The sequence below is a fragment of the Ambystoma mexicanum genome, unplaced genomic scaffold, assembly GCF_040938575.1.
Source record: "Ambystoma mexicanum isolate Mex_15411 unplaced genomic scaffold, UKY_AmexF1_1 Mex_scaf10, whole genome shotgun sequence".
NCBI classification, from domain to species: Eukaryota; Metazoa; Chordata; class Amphibia; order Caudata; family Ambystomatidae; genus Ambystoma; species Ambystoma mexicanum.
The window spans coordinates 720,001-738,551 of NW_027182325.1; the positions used below are offsets into that span (position 1 = coordinate 720,001).

Genomic DNA, 18,551 nt, shown 5'->3' on the forward strand with positions numbered 1-18,551 from the left:
TGGAAGACCGCCTGGGAATACCAGGTGCTGTAGGCTTTTTTGTACTCCAAGTTCAGGAAGTGAGCCATTTCTCAATTGCCTTTCAAAACTGCAAGGTCTAGCCGACTAGATGCTTAAAAGTACAAAACTCACAAGAACCAGAGCCTACGGCCACACCACACTGAATGCGCCCGATCTCGTCTGATCTCGGAAGCTAAGCAGTGTCGGGCCTCGTTAGTACCTGGATGGGAGACCGCCTGGGAATACCAGGTGCTGTAGGCTTTTTTGTGCTCCAAGTTCAGGAAGTGAGCCATTTCTCAATTGCCTTTTAAAACTGCAAGGTCTAGCTGACTAGATGCTTAAAAGTACAAAACTCACTAGGCCCAGAGCCTACGGCCACACCACACTGATTGCGCCCGATCTTGTCTGATCTCGGAAGCTAAGCAGTGTCCGGCCTAGTTAGTACCTGGATGGGAGACCACCTGGGAATACCAGGTGCTGTAGGATTTTTTGTGCTCCAAGTTCAGGAAGTGAGCCATTTCACAATTGCCTTTCAAAACTGCAAGGTCTAGCCGACTAGATGCTTAAAAGTACAAAACTCACTAGGCCCAGAGCCTACGGCCACACCACACTGAATGTGCCCGATCTCGGAAGCTAAGCAGGGTCAGGCCTAGTTAGTACCTGGATGGGAGACTGCCTGGGAATACCAGGTGCTGTAGGCTTTTTTGTGCTCCATGATTAGTAATTGCGCAACTTCTCAATTATTTTTCAAATTTGGTATGTTTCCAAAATAATTGTATCCCGTTTTATAGCGGAAATGTTGGACAACATCATGAGGGCTGGAGCTACCTTTTTACATAGAATTAGCATACAGGTAGTGTGTTCATGGGTAATAAATCGACTTTCACATGTAATGCAGTACAGAGAATATTGAGTCCTTCAAGAGGCATGAAAGAAAACCATTATTGTGTTGATTGTTCTCTCCACCTCCCTGCAACAGACACAGGATGGATGAATTAAAGTTATCCTACCAGACATAGGAGTCCTGAATGGGCCCACCAGTCTTATATATCTCGCCTGATCGAGCCTGATCGAGCGATGAGCGTGGTATCATGTTGCAAGTGGCTGCATGGCTTAGCTTACTAAATGCAAATGCATAAGAGTAATATTCTTAGCATTCCTAGAGCCTACGGCCACACCACACTGAATGCACCCGATCTCGTCTGATCTCGGAAGTTAAGCAGTGTCAGGCCTAGTTAGTACCTGGATGGGAGACCGCCTGGGAATACCAGGTGCTGTAGGCTTTTTTGTGCTCCAAGTTCAGGAAGTGAGCCCTTTCTCAATTGCCTTTTAAAACTGCAAGGTCTAGCCGACTAGATGCTTAAAAGTACAACACTCACTAGGCCCAGAGCCTACGGCCACACCACACTGAATGCGCCTGATCTCGTCTGATCTCAGAAGCTAAGCAGTGTCGGGCCTAGTTAGTACCTGGATGGGAGACCGCCTGGGAATACCAGGTGCTGTAGGCTTTTTTGTACTCCAAGTTCAGGAAGTGAGCCATTTCTCAATTGCCTTTCAAAACTGCAAGGTCTAGCCGACTAGATGCTTAAAAGTACAAAACTCACTAGGCCCAGAGCCTACGGCCACACCACACTGAATGCGCCCGATCTCGTCTGATCTCGGAAGCTAAGCAGTGTCGGGCCTAGTTAGTACCTGGATGGGAGACCACCTGGGAATACCAGGTGCTGTAGGCTTTTTTGTGCTCCAAGTTCAGGAAGTGAGCCATTTCACAATTGCCTTTCAAAACTGCAAGGTCTAGCCGACTAGATGCTTAAAAGTACAAACTCACTAGGCCCAGAGCCTACGGCCACACCACACTGAATGCGCCCGATCTCGGAAGCTAAGCAGGGTCGGGCCTAGTTAGTACCTGGATGGGAGACTGCCTGGGAATACCAGGTGCTGTAGGCTTTTTTGTGCTCCATGATTAGTAATTGCGCAACTTCTCAATTATTTTTCAAATTTGGTATGTTTCCAAAATAATTGTATCCCGTTTTATAGCGGAAATGTTGGACAACATCATGAGGGCTGGAGCTACCTTTTTACATAGAATTAGCATACAGGTAGTGTGTTCATGGGTAATAAATCGACTTTCACATGTAATGCAGTACAGAGAATATTGAGTCCTTCAAGAGGCATGAAAGAAAACCATTATTGTGTTGATTGTTCTCTCCACCTCCCTGCAACAGACACAGGATGGATGAATTAAAGTTATCCTACCAGACATAGGAGTCCTGAATGGGCCCACCAGTCTTATATATCTCGCCTGATCGAGCCTGATCGAGCGCTGATCGAGCGATGAGCGTGGTATCATGTTGCAAGTGGCTGCATGGCTTAGCTTACTAAATGCAAATGCATAAGAGTAATATTCTTAGCATTCCTAGAGCCTACGGCCACACCACACTGAATGCACCCGATCTCGACTGATCTCGGAAGTTAAGCAGTGTCAGGCCTAGTTAGTACCTGGATGGGAGACCGCCTGGGAATACCAGGTGCTGTAGGCTTTTTTGTGCTCCAAGTTCAGGAAGTGAGCCCTTTCTCAATTGCCTTTTAAAACTGCAAGGTCTAGCCGACTAGATGCTTAAAAGTACAAAACTCACTAGGCCCAGAGCCTACGGCCACACCACACTGAATGTGCCTGATCTCGTCTGATCTCAGAAGCTAAGCAGTGTCGGGCCTAGTTAGTACCTGGATGGAAGACCGCCTGGGAATACCAGGTGCTGTAGGCTTTTTTGTACTCCAAGTTCAGGAAGTGAGCCATTTCTCAATTGCCTTTCAAAACTGCAAGGTCTAGCCGACTAGATGCTTAAAAGTACAAAACTCACAAGAACCAGAGCCTACGGCCACACCACACTGAATGCGCCCGATCTCGTCTGATCTCGGAAGCTAAGCAGTGTCGGGCCTCGTTAGTACCTGGATGGGAGACCGCCTGGGAATACCAGGTGCTGTAGGCTTTTTTGTGCTCCAAGTTCAGGAAGTGAGCCATTTCTCAATTGCCTTTCAAAACTGCAAGGTCTAGCTGACTAGATGCTTAAAAGTACAAAACTCACTAGGCCCAGAGCCTACGGCCACACCACACTGATTGCGCCCGATCTCGTCTGATCTCGGAAGCTAAGCAGTGTCGGGCCTAGTTAGTACCTGGATGGGAGACCACCTGGGAATACCAGGTGCTGTAGGCTTTTTTGTGCTCCAAGTTCAGGAAGTGAGCCATTTCACAATTGCCTTTCAAAACTGCAAGGTCTAGCCGACTAGATGCTTAAAAGTACAAAACTCACTAGGCCCAGAGCCTACGGCCACACCACACTGAATGTGCCCGATCTCGGAAGCTAAGCAGGGTCAGGCCTAGTTAGTACCTGGATGGGAGACTGCCTGGGAATACCAGGTGCTGTAGGCTTTTTTGTGCTCCATGATTAGTAATTGCGCAACTTCTCAATTATTTTTCAAATTTGGTATGTTTCCAAAATAATTGTATCCCGTTTTATAGCGGAAATGTTGGACAACATCATGAGGGCTGGAGCTACCTTTTTACATAGAATTAGCATACAGGTAGTGTGTTCATGGGTAATAAATCGACTTTCACATGTAATGCAGTACAGAGAATATTGAGTCCTTCAAGAGGCATGAAAGAAAACCATTATTGTGTTGATTGTTCTCTCCACCTCCCTGCAACAGACACAGGATGGATGAATTAAAGTTATCCTACCAGACATAGGAGTCCTGAATGGGCCCACCAGTCTTATATATCTCGCCTGATCGAGCCTGATCGAGCGATGAGCGTGGTATCATGTTGCAAGTGGCTGCATGGCTTAGCTTACTAAATGCAAATGCATAAGAGTAATATTCTTAGCATTCCTAGAGCCTACGGCCACACCACACTGAATGCACCCGATCTCGTCTGATCTCGGAAGTTAAGCAGTGTCAGGCCTAGTTAGTACCTGGATGGGAGACCGCCTGGGAATACCAGGTGCTGTAGGCTTTTTTGTGCTCCAAGTTCAGGAAGTGAGCCCTTTCTCAATTGCCTTTTAAAACTGCAAGGTCTAGCCGACTAGATGCTTAAAAGTACAACACTCACTAGGCCCAGAGCCTACGGCCACACCACACTGAATGCGCCTGATCTCGTCTGATCTCAGAAGTTAAGCAGTGTTGGGCCTAGTTAGTACCTGGATGGGAGACCGCCTGGGAATACCAGGTGCTGTAGGCTTTTTTGTACTCCAAGTTCAGGAAGTGAGCCATTTCTCAATTGCCTTTCAAAACTGCAAGGTCTAGCCGACTAGATGCTTAAAAGTACAAAACTCACTAGGCCCAGAGCCTACGGCCACACCACACTGAATGCGCCCGATCTCGTCTGATCTCAGAAGCTAAGCAGTGTCGGGCCTAGTTAGTACCTGGATGGGAGACCACCTGGGAATACCAGGTGCTGTAGGCTTTTTTGTGCTCCAAGTTCAGGAAGTGAGCCATTTCACAATTGCCTTTCAAAACTGCAAGGTCTAGCCGACTAGATGCTTAAAAGTACAAACTCACTAGGCCCAGAGCCTACGGCCACACCACACTGAATGCGCCCGATCTCGGAAGCTAAGCAGGGTCGGGCCTAGTTAGTACCTGGATGGGAGACTGCCTGGGAATACCAGGTGCTGTAGGCTTTTTTTGTGCTCCATGATTAGTAATTGCGCAACTTCTCAATTATTTTTCAAATTTGGTATGTTTCCAAAATAATTGTATCCCGTTTTATAGCGGAAATGTTGGACAACATCATGAGGGCTGGAGCTACCTTTTTACATTGAATTAGCATACAGGTAGTGTGTTCATGGGTAATAAATCGACTTTCACATGTAATGCAGTACAGAGAATATTGAGTCCTTCAAGAGGCATGAAAGAAAACCATTATTGTGTTGATTGTTCTCTCCACCTCCCTGCAACAGACACAGGATGGATGAATTAAAGTTATCCTACCAGACATAGGAGTCCTGAATGGGCCCACCAGTCTTATATATCTCGCCTGATCGAGCCTGATCGAGCGATGAGCGTGGTATCATGTTGCAAGTGGCTGCATGGCTTAGCTTACTAAATGCAAATGCATAAGAGTAATATTCTTAGCATTCCTAGAGCCTACGGCCACACCACACTGAATGCACCCGATCTCGACTGATCTCGGAAGTTAAGCAGTGTCAGGCCTAGTTAGTACCTGGATGGGCGACCGCCTGGGAATACCAGGTGCTGTAGGCTTTTTTGTGCTCCAAGTTCAGGAAGTGAGCCCTTTCTCAATTGCCTTTTAAAACTGCAAGGTCTAGCCGACTAGATGCTTAAAAGTACAAAACTCACTAGGCCCAGAGCCTACGGCCACACCACACTGAATGTGCCTGATCTCGTCTGATCTCAGAAGCTAAGCAGTGTCGGGCCTAGTTAGTACCTGGATGGAAGACCGCCTGGGAATACCAGGTGCTGTAGGCTTTTTTGTACTCCAAGTTCAGGAAGTGAGCCATTTCTCAATTGCCTTTCAAAACTGCAAGGTCTAGCCGACTAGATGCTTAAAAGTACAAAACTCACAAGAACCAGAGCCTACGGCCACACCACACTGAATGCGCCCAATCTCGTCTGATCTCGGAAGCTAAGCAGTGTCGGGCCTCGTTAGTACCTGGATGGGAGACCGCCTGGGAATACCAGGTGCTGTAGGCTTTTTTGTGCTCCAAGTTCAGGAAGTGAGCCATTTCTCAATTGCCTTTTAAAACTGCAAGGTCTAGCTGACTAGATGCTTAAAAGTACAAAACTCACTAGGCCCAGAGCCTACGGCCACACCACACTGATTGCGCCTGATCTTGTCTGATCTCGGAAGCTAAGCAGTGTCCGGCCTAGTTAGTACCTGGATGGGAGACCACCTGGGAATACCAGGTGCTGTAGGATTTTTTGTGCTCCAAGTTCAGGAAGTGAGCCATTTCACAATTGCCTTTCAAAACTGCAAGGTCTAGCCGACTAGATGCTTAAAAGTACAAAACTCACTAGGCCCAGAGCCTACGGCCACACCACACTGAATGTGCCCGATCTCGGAAGCTAAGCAGGGTCAGGCCTAGTTAGTACCTGGATGGGAGACTGCCTGGGAATACCAGGTGCTGTAGGCTTTTTTGTGCTCCATGATTAGTAATTGCGCAACTTCTCAATTATTTTTCAAATTTGGTATGTTTCCAAAATAATTGTATCCCGTTTTATAGCGGAAATGTTGGACAACATCATGAGGGCTGGAGCTACCTTTTTACATAGAATTAGCATACAGGTAGTGTGTTCATGGGTAATAAATCGACTTTCACATGTAATGCAGTACAGAGAATATTGAGTCCTTCAAGAGGCATGAAAGAAAACCATTATTGTGTTGATTGTTCTCTCCACCTCCCTGCAACAGACACAGGATGGATGAATTAAAGTTATCCTACCAGACATAGGAGTCCTGAATGGGCCCACCAGTCTTATATATCTCGCCTGATCGAGCCTGATCGAGCGATGAGCGTGGTATCATGTTGCAAGTGGCTGCATGGCTTAGCTTACTAAATGCAAATGCATAAGAGTAATATTCTTAGCATTCCTAGAGCCTACGGCCACACCACACTGAATGCACCCGATCTCGTCTGATCTCGGAAGTTAAGCAGTGTCAGGCCTAGTTAGTACCTGGATGGGAGACCGCCTGGGAATACCAGGTGCTGTAGGCTTTTTTGTGCTCCAAGTTCAGGAAGTGAGCCCTTTCTCAATTGCCTTTTAAAACTGCAAGGTCTAGCCGACTAGATGCTTAAAAGTACAAAACTCACTAGGCCCAGAGCCTACGGCCACACCACACTGAATGTGCCTGATCTCGTCTGATCTCAGAAGCTAAGCAGTGTCGGGCCTAGTTAGTACCTGGATGGAAGACCGCCTGGGAATACCAGGTGCTGTAGGCTTTTTTGTACTCCAAGTTCAGGAAGTGAGCCATTTCTCAATTGCCTTTCAAAACTGCAAGGTCTAGCCGACTAGATGCTTAAAAGTACAAAACTCACAAGAACCAGAGCCTACGGCCACACCACACTGAATGCGCCCGATCTCGTCTGATCTCGGAAGCTAAGCAGTGTCGGGCCTCGTTAGTACCTGGATGGGAGACCGCCTGGGAATACCAGGTGCTGTAGGCTTTTTTGTGCTCCAAGTTCAGGAAGTGAGCCATTTCTCAATTGCCTTTCAAAACTGCAAGGTCTAGCTGACTAGATGCTTAAAAGTACAAAACTCACTAGGCCCAGAGCCTACGGCCACACCACACTGATTGCGCCCGATCTCGTCTGATCTCGGAAGCTAAGCAGTGTCGGGCCTAGTTAGTACCTGGATGGGAGACCACCTGGGAATACCAGGTGCTGTAGGCTTTTTTGTGCTCCAAGTTCAGGAAGTGAGCCATTTCACAATTGCCTTTCAAAACTGCAAGGTCTAGCCGACTAGATGCTTAAAAGTACAAAACTCACTAGGCCCAGAGCCTACGGCCACACCACACTGAATGTGCCCGATCTCGGAAGCTAAGCAGGGTCAGGCCTAGTTAGTACCTGGATGGGAGACTGCCTGGGAATACCAGGTGCTGTAGGCTTTTTTGTGCTCCATGATTAGTAATTGCGCAACTTCTCAATTATTTTTCAAATTTGGTATGTTTCCAAAATAATTGTATCCCGTTTTATAGCGGAAATGTTGGACAACATCATGAGGGCTGGAGCTACCTTTTTACATAGAATTAGCATACAGGTAGTGTGTTCATGGGTAATAAATCGACTTTCACATGTAATGCAGTACAGAGAATATTGAGTCCTTCAAGAGGCATGAAAGAAAACCATTATTGTGTTGATTGTTCTCTCCACCTCCCTGCAACAGACACAGGATGGATGAATTAAAGTTATCCTACCAGACATAGGAGTCCTGAATGGGCCCACCAGTCTTATATATCTCGCCTGATCGAGCCTGATCGAGCGATGAGCGTGGTATCATGTTGCAAGTGGCTGCATGGCTTAGCTTACTAAATGCAAATGCATAAGAGTAATATTCTTAGCATTCCTAGAGCCTACGGCCACACCACACTGAATGCACCCGATCTCGTCTGATCTCGGAAGTTAAGCAGTGTCAGGCCTAGTTAGTACCTGGATGGGAGACCGCCTGGGAATACCAGGTGCTGTAGGCTTTTTTGTGCTCCAAGTTCAGGAAGTGAGCCCTTTCTCAATTGCCTTTTAAAACTGCAAGGTCTAGCCGACTAGATGCTTAAAAGTACAACACTCACTAGGCCCAGAGCCTACGGCCACACCACACTGAATGCGCCTGATCTCGTCTGATCTCAGAAGTTAAGCAGTGTTGGGCCTAGTTAGTACCTGGATGGGAGACCGCCTGGGAATACCAGGTGCTGTAGGCTTTTTTGTACTCCAAGTTCAGGAAGTGAGCCATTTCTCAATTGCCTTTCAAAACTGCAAGGTCTAGCCGACTAGATGCTTAAAAGTACAAAACTCACTAGGCCCAGAGCCTACGGCCACACCACACTGAATGCGCCCGATCTCGTCTGATCTCAGAAGCTAAGCAGTGTCGGGCCTAGTTAGTACCTGGATGGGAGACCACCTGGGAATACCAGGTGCTGTAGGCTTTTTTGTGCTCCAAGTTCAGGAAGTGAGCCATTTCACAATTGCCTTTCAAAACTGCAAGGTCTAGCCGACTAGATGCTTAAAAGTACAAACTCACTAGGCCCAGAGCCTACGGCCACACCACACTGAATGCGCCCGATCTCGGAAGCTAAGCAGGGTCGGGCCTAGTTAGTACCTGGATGGGAGACTGCCTGGGAATACCAGGTGCTGTAGGCTTTTTTTGTGCTCCATGATTAGTAATTGCGCAACTTCTCAATTATTTTTCAAATTTGGTATGTTTCCAAAATAATTGTATCCCGTTTTATAGCGGAAATGTTGGACAACATCATGAGGGCTGGAGCTACCTTTTTACATTGAATTAGCATACAGGTAGTGTGTTCATGGGTAATAAATCGACTTTCACATGTAATGCAGTACAGAGAATATTGAGTCCTTCAAGAGGCATGAAAGAAAACCATTATTGTGTTGATTGTTCTCTCCACCTCCCTGCAACAGACACAGGATGGATGAATTAAAGTTATCCTACCAGACATAGGAGTCCTGAATGGGCCCACCAGTCTTATATATCTCGCCTGATCGAGCCTGATCGAGCGATGAGCGTGGTATCATGTTGCAAGTGGCTGCATGGCTTAGCTTACTAAATGCAAATGCATAAGAGTAATATTCTTAGCATTCCTAGAGCCTACGGCCACACCACACTGAATGCACCCGATCTCGACTGATCTCGGAAGTTAAGCAGTGTCAGGCCTAGTTAGTACCTGGATGGGCGACCGCCTGGGAATACCAGGTGCTGTAGGCTTTTTTGTGCTCCAAGTTCAGGAAGTGAGCCCTTTCTCAATTGCCTTTTAAAACTGCAAGGTCTAGCCGACTAGATGCTTAAAAGTACAAAACTCACTAGGCCCAGAGCCTACGGCCACACCACACTGAATGTGCCTGATCTCGTCTGATCTCAGAAGCTAAGCAGTGTCGGGCCTAGTTAGTACCTGGATGGAAGACCGCCTGGGAATACCAGGTGCTGTAGGCTTTTTTGTACTCCAAGTTCAGGAAGTGAGCCATTTCTCAATTGCCTTTCAAAACTGCAAGGTCTAGCCGACTAGATGCTTAAAAGTACAAAACTCACAAGAACCAGAGCCTACGGCCACACCACACTGAATGCGCCCGATCTCGTCTGATCTCGGAAGCTAAGCAGTGTCGGGCCTCGTTAGTACCTGGATGGGAGACCGCCTGGGAATACCAGGTGCTGTAGGCTTTTTTGTGCTCCAAGTTCAGGAAGTGAGCCATTTCTCAATTGCCTTTTAAAACTGCAAGGTCTAGCTGACTAGATGCTTAAAAGTACAAAACTCACTAGGCCCAGAGCCTACGGCCACACCACACTGATTGCGCCTGATCTTGTCTGATCTCGGAAGCTAAGCAGTGTCCGGCCTAGTTAGTACCTGGATGGGAGACCACCTGGGAATACCAGGTGCTGTAGGATTTTTTGTGCTCCAAGTTCAGGAAGTGAGCCATTTCACAATTGCCTTTCAAAACTGCAAGGTCTAGCCGACTAGATGCTTAAAAGTACAAAACTCACTAGGCCCAGAGCCTACGGCCACACCACACTGAATGTGCCCGATCTCGGAAGCTAAGCAGGGTCAGGCCTAGTTAGTACCTGGATGGGAGACTGCCTGGGAATACCAGGTGCTGTAGGCTTTTTTGTGCTCCATGATTAGTAATTGCGCAACTTCTCAATTATTTTTCAAATTTGGTATGTTTCCAAAATAATTGTATCCCGTTTTATAGCGGAAATGTTGGACAACATCATGAGGGCTGGAGCTACCTTTTTACATAGAATTAGCATACAGGTAGTGTGTTCATGGGTAATAAATCGACTTTCACATGTAATGCAGTACAGAGAATATTGAGTCCTTCAAGAGGCATGAAAGAAAACCATTATTGTGTTGATTGTTCTCTCCACCTCCCTGCAACAGACACAGGATGGATGAATTAAAGTTATCCTACCAGACATAGGAGTCCTGAATGGGCCCACCAGTCTTATATATCTCGCCTGATCGAGCCTGATCGAGCGATGAGCGTGGTATCATGTTGCAAGTGGCTGCATGGCTTAGCTTACTAAATGCAAATGCATAAGAGTAATATTCTTAGCATTCCTAGAGCCTACGGCCACACCACACTGAATGCACCCGATCTCGTCTGATCTCGGAAGTTAAGCAGTGTCAGGCCTAGTTAGTACCTGGATGGGAGACCGCCTGGGAATACCAGGTGCTGTAGGCTTTTTTGTGCTCCAAGTTCAGGAAGTGAGCCCTTTCTCAATTGCCTTTTAAAACTGCAAGGTCTAGCCGACTAGATGCTTAAAAGTACAACACTCACTAGGCCCAGAGCCTACGGCCACACCACACTGAATGCGCCTGATCTCGTCTGATCTCAGAAGCTAAGCAGTGTCGGGCCTAGTTAGTACCTGGATGGGAGACCGCCTGGGAATACCAGGTGCTGTAGGCTTTTTTGTACTCCAAGTTCAGGAAGTGAGCCATTTCTCAATTGCCTTTCAAAACTGCAAGGTCTAGCCGACTAGATGCTTAAAAGTACAAAACTCACTAGGCCCAGAGCCTACGGCCACACCACACTGAATGCGCCCGATCTCGTCTGATCTCGGAAGCTAAGCAGTGTCGGGCCTAGTTAGTACCTGGATGGGAGACCACCTGGGAATACCAGGTGCTGTAGGCTTTTTTGTGCTCCAAGTTCAGGAAGTGAGCCATTTCACAATTGCCTTTCAAAACTGCAAGGTCTAGCCGACTAGATGCTTAAAAGTACAAACTCACTAGGCCCAGAGCCTACGGCCACACCACACTGAATGCGCCCGATTTCGGAAGCTAAGCAGGGTCGGGCCTAGTTAGTACCTGGATGGGAGACTGCCTGGGAATACCAGGTGCTGTAGGCTTTTTTTGTGCTCCATGATTAGTAATTGCGCAACTTCTCAATTATTTTTCAAATTTGGTATGTTTCCAAAATAATTGTATCCCGTTTTATAGCGGAAATGTTGGACAACATCATGAGGGCTGGAGCTACCTTTTTACATAGAATTAGCATACAGGTAGTGTGTTCATGGGTAATAAATCAACTTTCACATGTAATGCAGTACAGAGAATATTGAGTCCTTCAAGAGGCATGAAAGAAAACCATTATTGTGTTGATTGTTCTCTCCACCTCCCTGCAACAGACACAGGATGGATGAATTAAAGTTATCCTACCAGACATAGGAGTCCTGAATGGGCCCACCAGTCTTATATATCTCGCCTGATCGAGCCTGATCGAGCGATGAGCGTGGTATCATGTTGCAAGTGGCTGCATGGCTTAGCTTACTAAATGCAAATGCATAAGAGTAATATTCTTAGCATTCCTAGAGCCTACGGCCACACCACACTGAATGCACCCGATCTCGACTGATCTCGGAAGTTAAGCAGTGTCAGGCCTAGTTAGTACCTGGATGGGAGACCGCCTGGGAATACCAGGTGCTGTAGGCTTTTTTGTGCTCCAAGTTCAGGAAGTGAGCCCTTTCTCAATTGCCTTTTAAAACTGCAAGGTCTAGCCGACTAGATGCTTAAAAGTACAAAACTCACTAGGCCCAGAGCCTACGGCCACACCACACTGAATGTGCCTGATCTCGTCTGATCTCAGAAGCTAAGCAGTGTCGGGCCTAGTTAGTACCTGGATGGAAGACCGCCTGGGAATACCAGGTGCTGTAGGCTTTTTTTGTACTCCAAGTTCAGGAAGTGAGCCATTTCTCAATTGCCTTTCAAAACTGCAAGGTCTAGCCGACTAGATGCTTAAAAGTACAAAACTCACAAGAACCAGAGCCTACGGCCACACCACACTGAATGCGCCCGATCTCGTCTGATCTCGGAAGCTAAGCAGTGTCGGGCCTCGTTAGTACCTGGATGGGAGACCGCCTGGGAATACCAGGTGCTGTAGGCTTTTTTGTGCTCCAAGTTCAGGAAGTGAGCCATTTCTCAATTGCCTTTCAAAACTGCAAGGTCTAGCTGACTAGATGCTTAAAAGTACAAAACTCACTAGGCCCAGAGCCTACGGCCACACCACACTGATTGCGCCCGATCTCGTCTGATCTCGGAAGCTAAGCAGTGTCGGGCCTCGTTAGTACCTGGATGGGAGACCGCCTGGGAATACCAGGTGCTGTAGGCTTTTTTGTGCTCCAAGTTCAGGAAGTGAGCCATTTCTCAATTGCCTTTCAAAACTGCAAGGTCTAGCTGACTAGATGCTTAAAAGTACAAAACTCACTAGGCCCAGAGCCTACGGCCACACCACACTGATTGCGCCCGATCTCGTCTGATCTCGGAAGCTAAGCAGTGTCAGGCCTAGTTAGTACCTGGATGGGAGACCACCTGGGAATACCAGGTGCTGTAGGCTTTTTTGTGCTCCAAGTTCAGGAAGTGAGCCATTTCACAATTGCCTTTCAAAACTGCAAGGTCTAGCCGACTAGATGCTTAAAAGTACAAAACTCACTAGGCCCAGAGCCTACAGCCACACCACACTGAATGCGCCCGATCTCGGAAGCTAAGCAGGGTCAGGCCTAGTTAGTACCTGGATGGGAGACTGCCTGGGAATACCAGGTGCTGTAGGCTTTTTTGTGCTCCATGATTAGTAATTGCGCAACTTCTCAATTATTTTTCAAATTTGGTATGTTTCCAAAATAATTGTATCCCGTTTTATAGCGGAAATGTTGGACAACATCATGAGGGCTGGAGCTACCTTTTTACATAGAATTAGCATACAGGTAGTGTGTTCATGGGTAATAAATCGACTTTCACATGTAATGCAGTACAGAGAATATTGAGTCCTTCAAGAGGCATGAAAGAAAACCATTATTGTGTTGATTGTTCTCTCCACCTCCCTGCAACAGACACAGGATGGATGAATTAAAGTTATCCTACCAGACATAGGAGTCCTGAATGGGCCCACCAGTCTTATATATCTCGCCTGATCGAGCCTGATCGAGCGATGAGCGTGGTATCATGTTGCAAGTGGCTGCATGGCTTAGCTTACTAAATGCAAATGCATAAGAGTAATATTCTTAGCATTCCTAGAGCCTACGGCCACACCACACTGAATGCACCCGATCTCGACTGATCTCGGAAGTTAAGCAGTGTCAGGCCTAGTTAGTACCTGGATGGGAGACCGCCTGGGAATACCAGGTGCTGTAGGCTTTTTTGTGCTCCAAGTTCAGGAAGTGAGCCCTTTCTCAATTGCCTTTTAAAACTGCAAGGTCTAGCCGACTAGATGCTTAAAAGTACAAAACTCACTAGGCCCAGAGCCTACGGCCACACCACACTGAATGTGCCTGATCTCGTCTGATCTCAGAAGCTAAGCAGTGTCGGGCCTAGTTAGTACCTGGATGGAAGACCGCCTGGGAATACCAGGTGCTGTAGGCTTTTTTGTACTCCAAGTTCAGGAAGTGAGCCATTTCTCAATTGCCTTTCAAAACTGCAAGGTCTAGCCGACTAGATGCTTAAAAGTACAAAACTCACAAGAACCAGAGCCTACGGCCACACCACACTGAATGCGCCCGATCTCGTCTGATCTCGGAAGCTAAGCAGTGTCGGGCCTCGTTAGTACCTGGATGGGAGACCGCCTGGGAATACCAGGTGCTGTAGGCTTTTTTGTGCTCCAAGTTCAGGAAGTGAGCCATTTCTCAATTGCCTTTCAAAACTGCAAGGTCTAGCTGACTAGATGCTTAAAAGTACAAAACTCACTAGGCCCAGAGCCTACGGCCACACCACACTGATTGCGCCCGATCTCGTCTGATCTCGGAAACTAAGCAGTGTCGGGCCTAGTTAGTACCTGGATGGGAGACCACCTGGGAATACCAGGTGCTGTAGGCTTTTTTGTGCTCCAAGTTCAGGAAGTGAGCCATTTCACAATTGCCTTTCAAAACTGCAAGGTCTAGCCGACTAGATGCTTAAAAGTACAAAACTCACTAGGCCCAGAGCCTACGGCCACACCACACTGAATGTGCCCGATCTCGGAAGCTAAGCAGGGTCAGGCCTAGTTAGTACCTGGATGGGAGACTGCCTGGGAATACCAGGTGCTGTAGGCTTTTTTGTGCTCCATGATTAGTAATTGCGCAACTTCTCAATTATTTTTCAAATTTGGTATGTTTCCAAAATAATTGTATCCCGTTTTATAGCGGAAATGTTGGACAACATCATGAGGGCTGGAGCTACCTTTTTACATAGAATTAGCATACAGGTAGTGTGTTCATGGGTAATAAATCGACTTTCACATGTAATGCAGTACAGAGAATATTGAGTCCTTCAAGAGGCATGAAAGAAAACCATTATTGTGTTGATTGTTCTCTCCACCTCCCTGCAACAGACACAGGATGGATGAATTAAAGTTATCCTACCAGACATAGGAGTCCTGAATGGGCCCACCAGTCTTATATATCTCGCCTGATCGAGCCTGATCGAGCGATGAGCGTGGTATCATGTTGCAAGTGGCTGCATGGCTTAGCTTACTAAATGCAAATGCATAAGAGTAATATTCTTAGCATTCCTAGAGCCTACGGCCACACCACACTGAATGCACCCGATCTCGTCTGATCTCGGAAGTTAAGCAGTGTCAGGCCTAGTTAGTACCTGGATGGGAGACCGCCTGGGAATACCAGGTGCTGTAGGCTTTTTTGTGCTCCAAGTTCAGGAAGTGAGCCCTTTCTCAATTGCCTTTTAAAACTGCAAGGTCTAGCCGACTAGATGCTTAGAAGTACAACACTCACTAGGCCCAGAGCCTACGGCCACACCACACTGAATGCGCCTGATCTCGTCTGATCTCAGAAGCTAAGCAGTGTCGGGCCTAGTTAGTACCTGGATGGGAGACCGCCTGGGAATACCAGGTGCTGTAGGCTTTTTTGTACTCCAAGTTCAGGAAGTGAGCCATTTCTCAATTGCCTTTCAAAACTGCAAGGTCTAGCCGACTAGATGCTTAAAAGTACAAAACTCACTAGGCCCAGAGCCTACGGCCACACCACACTGAATGCGCCCGATCTCGTCTGATCTCGGAAGCTAAGCAGTGTCGGGCCTAGTTAGTACCTGGATGGGAGACCACCTGGGAATACCAGGTGCTGTAGGCTTTTTTGTGCTCCAAGTTCAGGAAGTGAGCCATTTCACAATTGCCTTTCAAAACTGCAAGGTCTAGCCGACTAGATGCTTAAAAGTACAAACTCACTAGGCCCAGAGCCTACGGCCACACCACACTGAATGCGCCCGATCTCGGAAGCTAAGCAGGGTCGGGCCTAGTTAGTACCTGGATGGGAGACCGCCTGGGAATACCAGGTGCTGTAGGCTTTTTTGTGCTCCAAGTTCAGGAAGTGAGCCATTTCTCAATTGCCTTTCAAAATTGCAAGGTCTAGCTGACTAGATGCTTAAAAGTACAAAACTCACTAGGCCCAGAGCCTACGGCCACACCACACTGATTGCGCCCGATCTCGTCTGATCTCGGAAGCTAAGCAGTGTCGGGCCTCGTTAGAACCTGGATGGGAGACCGCCTGGGAATACCAGGTGCTGTAGGCTTTTTTGTGCTCCAAGTTCAGGAAGTGAGCCATTTCTCAATTGCCTTTCAAAACTGCAAGGTCTAGCTGACTAGATGCTTAAAAGTACAAAACTCACTAGGCCCAGAGCCTACGGCCACACCACACTGATTGCGCCCGATCTCGTCTGATCTCGGAAGCTAAGCAGTGTCGGGCCTCGTTAGTACCTGGATGGGAGACCACCTGGGAATACCAGGTGCTGTAGGCTTTTTTGTGCTCCAAGTTCAGGAAGTGAGCCATTTCTCAATTGCCTTTCAAAACTGCAAGGTCTAGCCGACTAGATGCTTAAAAGTACAAAACTCACTAGGCCCAGAGCCTACGGCCACACCACACTGAATGCGCCCGATCTCGGAAGCTAAGCAGGGTCAGGCCTAGTTAGTACCTGGATGGGAGACTGCCTGGGAATACCAGGTGCTGTAGGCTGTTTTGTGCTCCATGATTAGTAATTGCGCAACTTCTCAATTATTTTTCAAATTTGGTCTGTTTCCAAAATAATTGTATCCCGTTTTATAGCGGAAATGTTGGACAACATCATGAGGGCTGGAGCTACCTTTTTACATAGAATTAGCATACAGGTAGTGTGTTCATGGGTAATAAATCGACTTTCACATGTAATGCAGTACAGAGAATATTGAGTCCTTCAAGAGGCATGAAAGAAAACCATTATTGTGTTGATTGTTCTCTCCACCTCCCTGCAACAGACACAGGATGGATGAATTAAAGTTATCCTACCAGACATAGGAGTCCTGAATGGGCCCACCAGTCTTATATATCTCGCCTGATCGAGCCTGATCGAGCGATGAGCGTGGTATCATGTTGCAAGTGGCTGCATGGCTTAGCTTACTAAATGCAAATGCATAAGAGTAATATTCTTAGCATTCCTAGAGCCTACGGCCACACCACACTGAATGCACCCGATCTCGTCTGATCTCGGAAGTTAAGCAGTGTCAGGCCTAGTTAGTACCTGGATGGGAGACCGCCTGGGAATACCAGGTGCTGTAGGCTTTTTTGTGCTCCAAGTTCAGGAAGTGAGCCCTTTCTCAATTGCCTTTTAAAACTGCAAGGTCTAGCCGACTAGATGCTTAAAAGTACAACACTCACTAGGCCCAGAGCCTACGGCCACACCACACTGAATGCGCCTGATCTCGTCTGATCTCAGAAGCTAAGCAGTGTCGGGCCTAGTTAGTACCTGGATGGGAGACCGCCTGGGAATACCAGGTGCTGTAGGCTTTTTTGTACTCCAAGTTCAGGAAGTGAGCCATTTCTCAATTGCCTTTCAAAACTGCAAGGTCTAGCCGACTAGATGCTTAAAAGTACAAAACTCACTAGGCCCAGAGCCTACGGCCACACCACACTGAATGCGCCCGATCTCGTCTGATCTCGGAAGCTAAGCAGTGTCGGGCCTAGTTAGTACCTAGATGGGAGACCACCTGGGAATACCAGGTGCTGTAGGCTTTTTTGTGCTCCAAGTTCAGGAAGTGAGCCATTTCACAATTGCCTTTCAAAACTGCAAGGTCTAGCCGACTAGATGCTTAAAAGTACAAACTCACTAGGCCCAGAGCCTACGGCCACGCCACACTGAATGCGCCCGATCTCGGAAGCTAAGCAGGGTCGGGCCTAGTTAGTACCTGGATGGGAGACTGCCTGGGAATACCAGGTGCTGTAGGCTTTTTTTGTGCTCCATGATTAGTAATTGCGCAACTTCTCAATTATTTTTCAAATTTGGTATGTTTCCAAAATAATTGTATCCCGTTTTATAGCGGAAATGTTGGACAACATCATGAGGGCTGGAGCTACCTTTTTACATAGAATTAGCATACAGGTAGTGTGTTCATGGGTAATAAATCAACTTTCACATGTAATGCAGTACAGAGAATATTGAGTCCTTCAAGAGGCATGAAAGAAAACCATTATTGTGTTGATTGTTCTCTCCACCTCCCTGCAACAGACACAGGATGGATGAATTAAAGTTATCCTACCAGACATAGGAGTCCTGAATGGGCCCACCAGTCTTATATATCTCGCCTGATCGAGCGCTGATCGAGCGATGAGCGTGGTATCATGTTGCAAGTGGCTGCATGGCTTAGCTTACTAAATGCAAATGCATAAGAGTAATATTCTTAGCATTCCTAGAGCCTACGGCCACACCACACTGAATGCACCCGATCTCGACTGATCTCGGAAGTTAAGCAGTGTCAGGCCTAGTTAGTACCTGGATGGGAGACCGCCTGGGAATACCAGGTGCTGTAGGCTTTTTTGTGCTCCAAGTTCAGGAAGTGAGCCCTTTCTCAATTGCCTTTTAAAAC

At 47.2% G+C, this 18,551-nt stretch overlaps 46 non-coding genes and 17 pseudogenes across 46 annotated transcripts in view; all 63 read left to right on the forward strand.

Moving 5' to 3' along the window:
• Positions 1-36, forward strand: part of LOC138539508 (5S ribosomal RNA) — a 119-nt gene extending 83 nt beyond the window's left edge. The window contains exon 1 of the ribosomal RNA XR_011287573.1: positions 1-36. This exon is cut by the window's left edge and continues 83 nt beyond it. This is a non-coding gene — a ribosomal RNA (5S ribosomal RNA).
• Positions 37-142: 106 nt separating this feature from the next.
• On the forward strand, positions 143-261 carry LOC138549804 (5S ribosomal RNA). The gene has a single exon (XR_011293575.1). It is a non-coding gene; the product is annotated as a 5S ribosomal RNA (ribosomal RNA).
• Positions 262-367: 106 nt separating this feature from the next.
• Positions 368-486, forward strand: LOC138542616 (5S ribosomal RNA; annotated as a pseudogene).
• A 106-nt stretch (positions 487-592) lies between these two features.
• Positions 593-701, forward strand: LOC138545994 (5S ribosomal RNA; annotated as a pseudogene).
• A 463-nt stretch (positions 702-1,164) lies between these two features.
• On the forward strand, positions 1,165-1,283 carry LOC138548752 (5S ribosomal RNA). Its single transcript, XR_011292546.1, has one exon. It is a non-coding gene; the product is annotated as a 5S ribosomal RNA (ribosomal RNA).
• Positions 1,284-1,389: 106 nt separating this feature from the next.
• LOC138539563 (5S ribosomal RNA) lies at positions 1,390-1,508 on the forward strand. Its single transcript, XR_011287627.1, has one exon. It is a non-coding gene; the product is annotated as a 5S ribosomal RNA (ribosomal RNA).
• Positions 1,509-1,614: 106 nt separating this feature from the next.
• LOC138547301 (5S ribosomal RNA) lies at positions 1,615-1,733 on the forward strand. The gene has a single exon (XR_011291146.1). It is a non-coding gene; the product is annotated as a 5S ribosomal RNA (ribosomal RNA).
• Positions 1,734-1,838: 105 nt separating this feature from the next.
• Positions 1,839-1,947, forward strand: LOC138543307 (5S ribosomal RNA; annotated as a pseudogene).
• Positions 1,948-2,421: 474 nt separating this feature from the next.
• LOC138538281 (5S ribosomal RNA) lies at positions 2,422-2,540 on the forward strand. Its single transcript, XR_011286387.1, has one exon. It is a non-coding gene; the product is annotated as a 5S ribosomal RNA (ribosomal RNA).
• A 106-nt stretch (positions 2,541-2,646) lies between these two features.
• Positions 2,647-2,765, forward strand: LOC138539509 (5S ribosomal RNA). The gene has a single exon (XR_011287574.1). It is a non-coding gene; the product is annotated as a 5S ribosomal RNA (ribosomal RNA).
• Positions 2,766-2,871: 106 nt separating this feature from the next.
• Positions 2,872-2,990, forward strand: LOC138549805 (5S ribosomal RNA). Its single transcript, XR_011293576.1, has one exon. It is a non-coding gene; the product is annotated as a 5S ribosomal RNA (ribosomal RNA).
• Positions 2,991-3,096: 106 nt separating this feature from the next.
• LOC138547540 (5S ribosomal RNA) lies at positions 3,097-3,215 on the forward strand. Its single transcript, XR_011291376.1, has one exon. It is a non-coding gene; the product is annotated as a 5S ribosomal RNA (ribosomal RNA).
• Positions 3,216-3,321: 106 nt separating this feature from the next.
• Positions 3,322-3,430, forward strand: LOC138545995 (5S ribosomal RNA; annotated as a pseudogene).
• A 463-nt stretch (positions 3,431-3,893) lies between these two features.
• LOC138548753 (5S ribosomal RNA) lies at positions 3,894-4,012 on the forward strand. Its single transcript, XR_011292547.1, has one exon. It is a non-coding gene; the product is annotated as a 5S ribosomal RNA (ribosomal RNA).
• A 106-nt stretch (positions 4,013-4,118) lies between these two features.
• LOC138548012 (5S ribosomal RNA) lies at positions 4,119-4,237 on the forward strand. Its single transcript, XR_011291831.1, has one exon. It is a non-coding gene; the product is annotated as a 5S ribosomal RNA (ribosomal RNA).
• Positions 4,238-4,343: 106 nt separating this feature from the next.
• LOC138537165 (5S ribosomal RNA) lies at positions 4,344-4,462 on the forward strand. Its single transcript, XR_011285310.1, has one exon. It is a non-coding gene; the product is annotated as a 5S ribosomal RNA (ribosomal RNA).
• Positions 4,463-4,567: 105 nt separating this feature from the next.
• On the forward strand, positions 4,568-4,676 carry LOC138543308 (5S ribosomal RNA; annotated as a pseudogene).
• Positions 4,677-5,140: 464 nt separating this feature from the next.
• LOC138540598 (5S ribosomal RNA) lies at positions 5,141-5,259 on the forward strand. Its single transcript, XR_011288640.1, has one exon. It is a non-coding gene; the product is annotated as a 5S ribosomal RNA (ribosomal RNA).
• Positions 5,260-5,365: 106 nt separating this feature from the next.
• On the forward strand, positions 5,366-5,484 carry LOC138539510 (5S ribosomal RNA). The gene has a single exon (XR_011287575.1). It is a non-coding gene; the product is annotated as a 5S ribosomal RNA (ribosomal RNA).
• Positions 5,485-5,590: 106 nt separating this feature from the next.
• LOC138541587 (5S ribosomal RNA) lies at positions 5,591-5,709 on the forward strand. The gene has a single exon (XR_011289589.1). It is a non-coding gene; the product is annotated as a 5S ribosomal RNA (ribosomal RNA).
• A 106-nt stretch (positions 5,710-5,815) lies between these two features.
• Positions 5,816-5,934, forward strand: LOC138542717 (5S ribosomal RNA; annotated as a pseudogene).
• A 106-nt stretch (positions 5,935-6,040) lies between these two features.
• LOC138545996 (5S ribosomal RNA) lies at positions 6,041-6,149 on the forward strand (annotated as a pseudogene).
• Positions 6,150-6,612: 463 nt separating this feature from the next.
• Positions 6,613-6,731, forward strand: LOC138548754 (5S ribosomal RNA). The gene has a single exon (XR_011292548.1). It is a non-coding gene; the product is annotated as a 5S ribosomal RNA (ribosomal RNA).
• A 106-nt stretch (positions 6,732-6,837) lies between these two features.
• Positions 6,838-6,956, forward strand: LOC138539511 (5S ribosomal RNA). Its single transcript, XR_011287576.1, has one exon. It is a non-coding gene; the product is annotated as a 5S ribosomal RNA (ribosomal RNA).
• A 106-nt stretch (positions 6,957-7,062) lies between these two features.
• Positions 7,063-7,181, forward strand: LOC138549806 (5S ribosomal RNA). Its single transcript, XR_011293577.1, has one exon. It is a non-coding gene; the product is annotated as a 5S ribosomal RNA (ribosomal RNA).
• Positions 7,182-7,287: 106 nt separating this feature from the next.
• Positions 7,288-7,406, forward strand: LOC138547541 (5S ribosomal RNA). The gene has a single exon (XR_011291377.1). It is a non-coding gene; the product is annotated as a 5S ribosomal RNA (ribosomal RNA).
• A 106-nt stretch (positions 7,407-7,512) lies between these two features.
• On the forward strand, positions 7,513-7,621 carry LOC138545998 (5S ribosomal RNA; annotated as a pseudogene).
• A 463-nt stretch (positions 7,622-8,084) lies between these two features.
• Positions 8,085-8,203, forward strand: LOC138548755 (5S ribosomal RNA). Its single transcript, XR_011292549.1, has one exon. It is a non-coding gene; the product is annotated as a 5S ribosomal RNA (ribosomal RNA).
• Positions 8,204-8,309: 106 nt separating this feature from the next.
• Positions 8,310-8,428, forward strand: LOC138548130 (5S ribosomal RNA). Its single transcript, XR_011291944.1, has one exon. It is a non-coding gene; the product is annotated as a 5S ribosomal RNA (ribosomal RNA).
• Positions 8,429-8,534: 106 nt separating this feature from the next.
• On the forward strand, positions 8,535-8,653 carry LOC138537166 (5S ribosomal RNA). The gene has a single exon (XR_011285311.1). It is a non-coding gene; the product is annotated as a 5S ribosomal RNA (ribosomal RNA).
• A 105-nt stretch (positions 8,654-8,758) lies between these two features.
• Positions 8,759-8,867, forward strand: LOC138543309 (5S ribosomal RNA; annotated as a pseudogene).
• Positions 8,868-9,331: 464 nt separating this feature from the next.
• LOC138540600 (5S ribosomal RNA) lies at positions 9,332-9,450 on the forward strand. The gene has a single exon (XR_011288642.1). It is a non-coding gene; the product is annotated as a 5S ribosomal RNA (ribosomal RNA).
• A 106-nt stretch (positions 9,451-9,556) lies between these two features.
• Positions 9,557-9,675, forward strand: LOC138539512 (5S ribosomal RNA). The gene has a single exon (XR_011287577.1). It is a non-coding gene; the product is annotated as a 5S ribosomal RNA (ribosomal RNA).
• A 106-nt stretch (positions 9,676-9,781) lies between these two features.
• On the forward strand, positions 9,782-9,900 carry LOC138549807 (5S ribosomal RNA). Its single transcript, XR_011293578.1, has one exon. It is a non-coding gene; the product is annotated as a 5S ribosomal RNA (ribosomal RNA).
• Positions 9,901-10,006: 106 nt separating this feature from the next.
• On the forward strand, positions 10,007-10,125 carry LOC138542718 (5S ribosomal RNA; annotated as a pseudogene).
• A 106-nt stretch (positions 10,126-10,231) lies between these two features.
• Positions 10,232-10,340, forward strand: LOC138545999 (5S ribosomal RNA; annotated as a pseudogene).
• Positions 10,341-10,803: 463 nt separating this feature from the next.
• Positions 10,804-10,922, forward strand: LOC138548756 (5S ribosomal RNA). Its single transcript, XR_011292550.1, has one exon. It is a non-coding gene; the product is annotated as a 5S ribosomal RNA (ribosomal RNA).
• A 106-nt stretch (positions 10,923-11,028) lies between these two features.
• On the forward strand, positions 11,029-11,147 carry LOC138539574 (5S ribosomal RNA). The gene has a single exon (XR_011287638.1). It is a non-coding gene; the product is annotated as a 5S ribosomal RNA (ribosomal RNA).
• Positions 11,148-11,253: 106 nt separating this feature from the next.
• Positions 11,254-11,372, forward strand: LOC138547312 (5S ribosomal RNA). The gene has a single exon (XR_011291157.1). It is a non-coding gene; the product is annotated as a 5S ribosomal RNA (ribosomal RNA).
• Positions 11,373-11,477: 105 nt separating this feature from the next.
• On the forward strand, positions 11,478-11,586 carry LOC138544314 (5S ribosomal RNA; annotated as a pseudogene).
• A 464-nt stretch (positions 11,587-12,050) lies between these two features.
• Positions 12,051-12,169, forward strand: LOC138538282 (5S ribosomal RNA). Its single transcript, XR_011286388.1, has one exon. It is a non-coding gene; the product is annotated as a 5S ribosomal RNA (ribosomal RNA).
• A 106-nt stretch (positions 12,170-12,275) lies between these two features.
• On the forward strand, positions 12,276-12,394 carry LOC138539513 (5S ribosomal RNA). Its single transcript, XR_011287578.1, has one exon. It is a non-coding gene; the product is annotated as a 5S ribosomal RNA (ribosomal RNA).
• Positions 12,395-12,501: 107 nt separating this feature from the next.
• Positions 12,502-12,620, forward strand: LOC138549808 (5S ribosomal RNA). The gene has a single exon (XR_011293579.1). It is a non-coding gene; the product is annotated as a 5S ribosomal RNA (ribosomal RNA).
• Positions 12,621-12,726: 106 nt separating this feature from the next.
• LOC138536881 (5S ribosomal RNA) lies at positions 12,727-12,845 on the forward strand. Its single transcript, XR_011285039.1, has one exon. It is a non-coding gene; the product is annotated as a 5S ribosomal RNA (ribosomal RNA).
• A 106-nt stretch (positions 12,846-12,951) lies between these two features.
• LOC138539129 (5S ribosomal RNA) lies at positions 12,952-13,070 on the forward strand. Its single transcript, XR_011287207.1, has one exon. It is a non-coding gene; the product is annotated as a 5S ribosomal RNA (ribosomal RNA).
• A 106-nt stretch (positions 13,071-13,176) lies between these two features.
• Positions 13,177-13,285, forward strand: LOC138545533 (5S ribosomal RNA; annotated as a pseudogene).
• A 463-nt stretch (positions 13,286-13,748) lies between these two features.
• LOC138538283 (5S ribosomal RNA) lies at positions 13,749-13,867 on the forward strand. The gene has a single exon (XR_011286389.1). It is a non-coding gene; the product is annotated as a 5S ribosomal RNA (ribosomal RNA).
• A 106-nt stretch (positions 13,868-13,973) lies between these two features.
• LOC138539514 (5S ribosomal RNA) lies at positions 13,974-14,092 on the forward strand. The gene has a single exon (XR_011287579.1). It is a non-coding gene; the product is annotated as a 5S ribosomal RNA (ribosomal RNA).
• A 106-nt stretch (positions 14,093-14,198) lies between these two features.
• On the forward strand, positions 14,199-14,317 carry LOC138549809 (5S ribosomal RNA). Its single transcript, XR_011293580.1, has one exon. It is a non-coding gene; the product is annotated as a 5S ribosomal RNA (ribosomal RNA).
• A 106-nt stretch (positions 14,318-14,423) lies between these two features.
• LOC138539185 (5S ribosomal RNA) lies at positions 14,424-14,542 on the forward strand. The gene has a single exon (XR_011287260.1). It is a non-coding gene; the product is annotated as a 5S ribosomal RNA (ribosomal RNA).
• A 106-nt stretch (positions 14,543-14,648) lies between these two features.
• LOC138546000 (5S ribosomal RNA) lies at positions 14,649-14,757 on the forward strand (annotated as a pseudogene).
• A 463-nt stretch (positions 14,758-15,220) lies between these two features.
• Positions 15,221-15,339, forward strand: LOC138548758 (5S ribosomal RNA). The gene has a single exon (XR_011292553.1). It is a non-coding gene; the product is annotated as a 5S ribosomal RNA (ribosomal RNA).
• A 106-nt stretch (positions 15,340-15,445) lies between these two features.
• LOC138539585 (5S ribosomal RNA) lies at positions 15,446-15,564 on the forward strand. The gene has a single exon (XR_011287649.1). It is a non-coding gene; the product is annotated as a 5S ribosomal RNA (ribosomal RNA).
• Positions 15,565-15,670: 106 nt separating this feature from the next.
• Positions 15,671-15,789, forward strand: LOC138547325 (5S ribosomal RNA). Its single transcript, XR_011291169.1, has one exon. It is a non-coding gene; the product is annotated as a 5S ribosomal RNA (ribosomal RNA).
• Positions 15,790-15,894: 105 nt separating this feature from the next.
• LOC138542851 (5S ribosomal RNA) lies at positions 15,895-16,003 on the forward strand (annotated as a pseudogene).
• A 106-nt stretch (positions 16,004-16,109) lies between these two features.
• LOC138542403 (5S ribosomal RNA) lies at positions 16,110-16,228 on the forward strand. The gene has a single exon (XR_011290385.1). It is a non-coding gene; the product is annotated as a 5S ribosomal RNA (ribosomal RNA).
• Positions 16,229-16,334: 106 nt separating this feature from the next.
• Positions 16,335-16,453, forward strand: LOC138551238 (5S ribosomal RNA). Its single transcript, XR_011294966.1, has one exon. It is a non-coding gene; the product is annotated as a 5S ribosomal RNA (ribosomal RNA).
• A 106-nt stretch (positions 16,454-16,559) lies between these two features.
• LOC138544975 (5S ribosomal RNA) lies at positions 16,560-16,668 on the forward strand (annotated as a pseudogene).
• A 463-nt stretch (positions 16,669-17,131) lies between these two features.
• Positions 17,132-17,250, forward strand: LOC138548759 (5S ribosomal RNA). Its single transcript, XR_011292554.1, has one exon. It is a non-coding gene; the product is annotated as a 5S ribosomal RNA (ribosomal RNA).
• A 106-nt stretch (positions 17,251-17,356) lies between these two features.
• Positions 17,357-17,475, forward strand: LOC138539596 (5S ribosomal RNA). The gene has a single exon (XR_011287660.1). It is a non-coding gene; the product is annotated as a 5S ribosomal RNA (ribosomal RNA).
• Positions 17,476-17,581: 106 nt separating this feature from the next.
• On the forward strand, positions 17,582-17,700 carry LOC138547183 (5S ribosomal RNA). Its single transcript, XR_011291032.1, has one exon. It is a non-coding gene; the product is annotated as a 5S ribosomal RNA (ribosomal RNA).
• A 105-nt stretch (positions 17,701-17,805) lies between these two features.
• LOC138544251 (5S ribosomal RNA) lies at positions 17,806-17,914 on the forward strand (annotated as a pseudogene).
• Positions 17,915-18,379: 465 nt separating this feature from the next.
• On the forward strand, positions 18,380-18,498 carry LOC138538284 (5S ribosomal RNA). The gene has a single exon (XR_011286390.1). It is a non-coding gene; the product is annotated as a 5S ribosomal RNA (ribosomal RNA).
• The last annotated feature ends 53 nt before the right edge of the window (positions 18,499-18,551 follow it).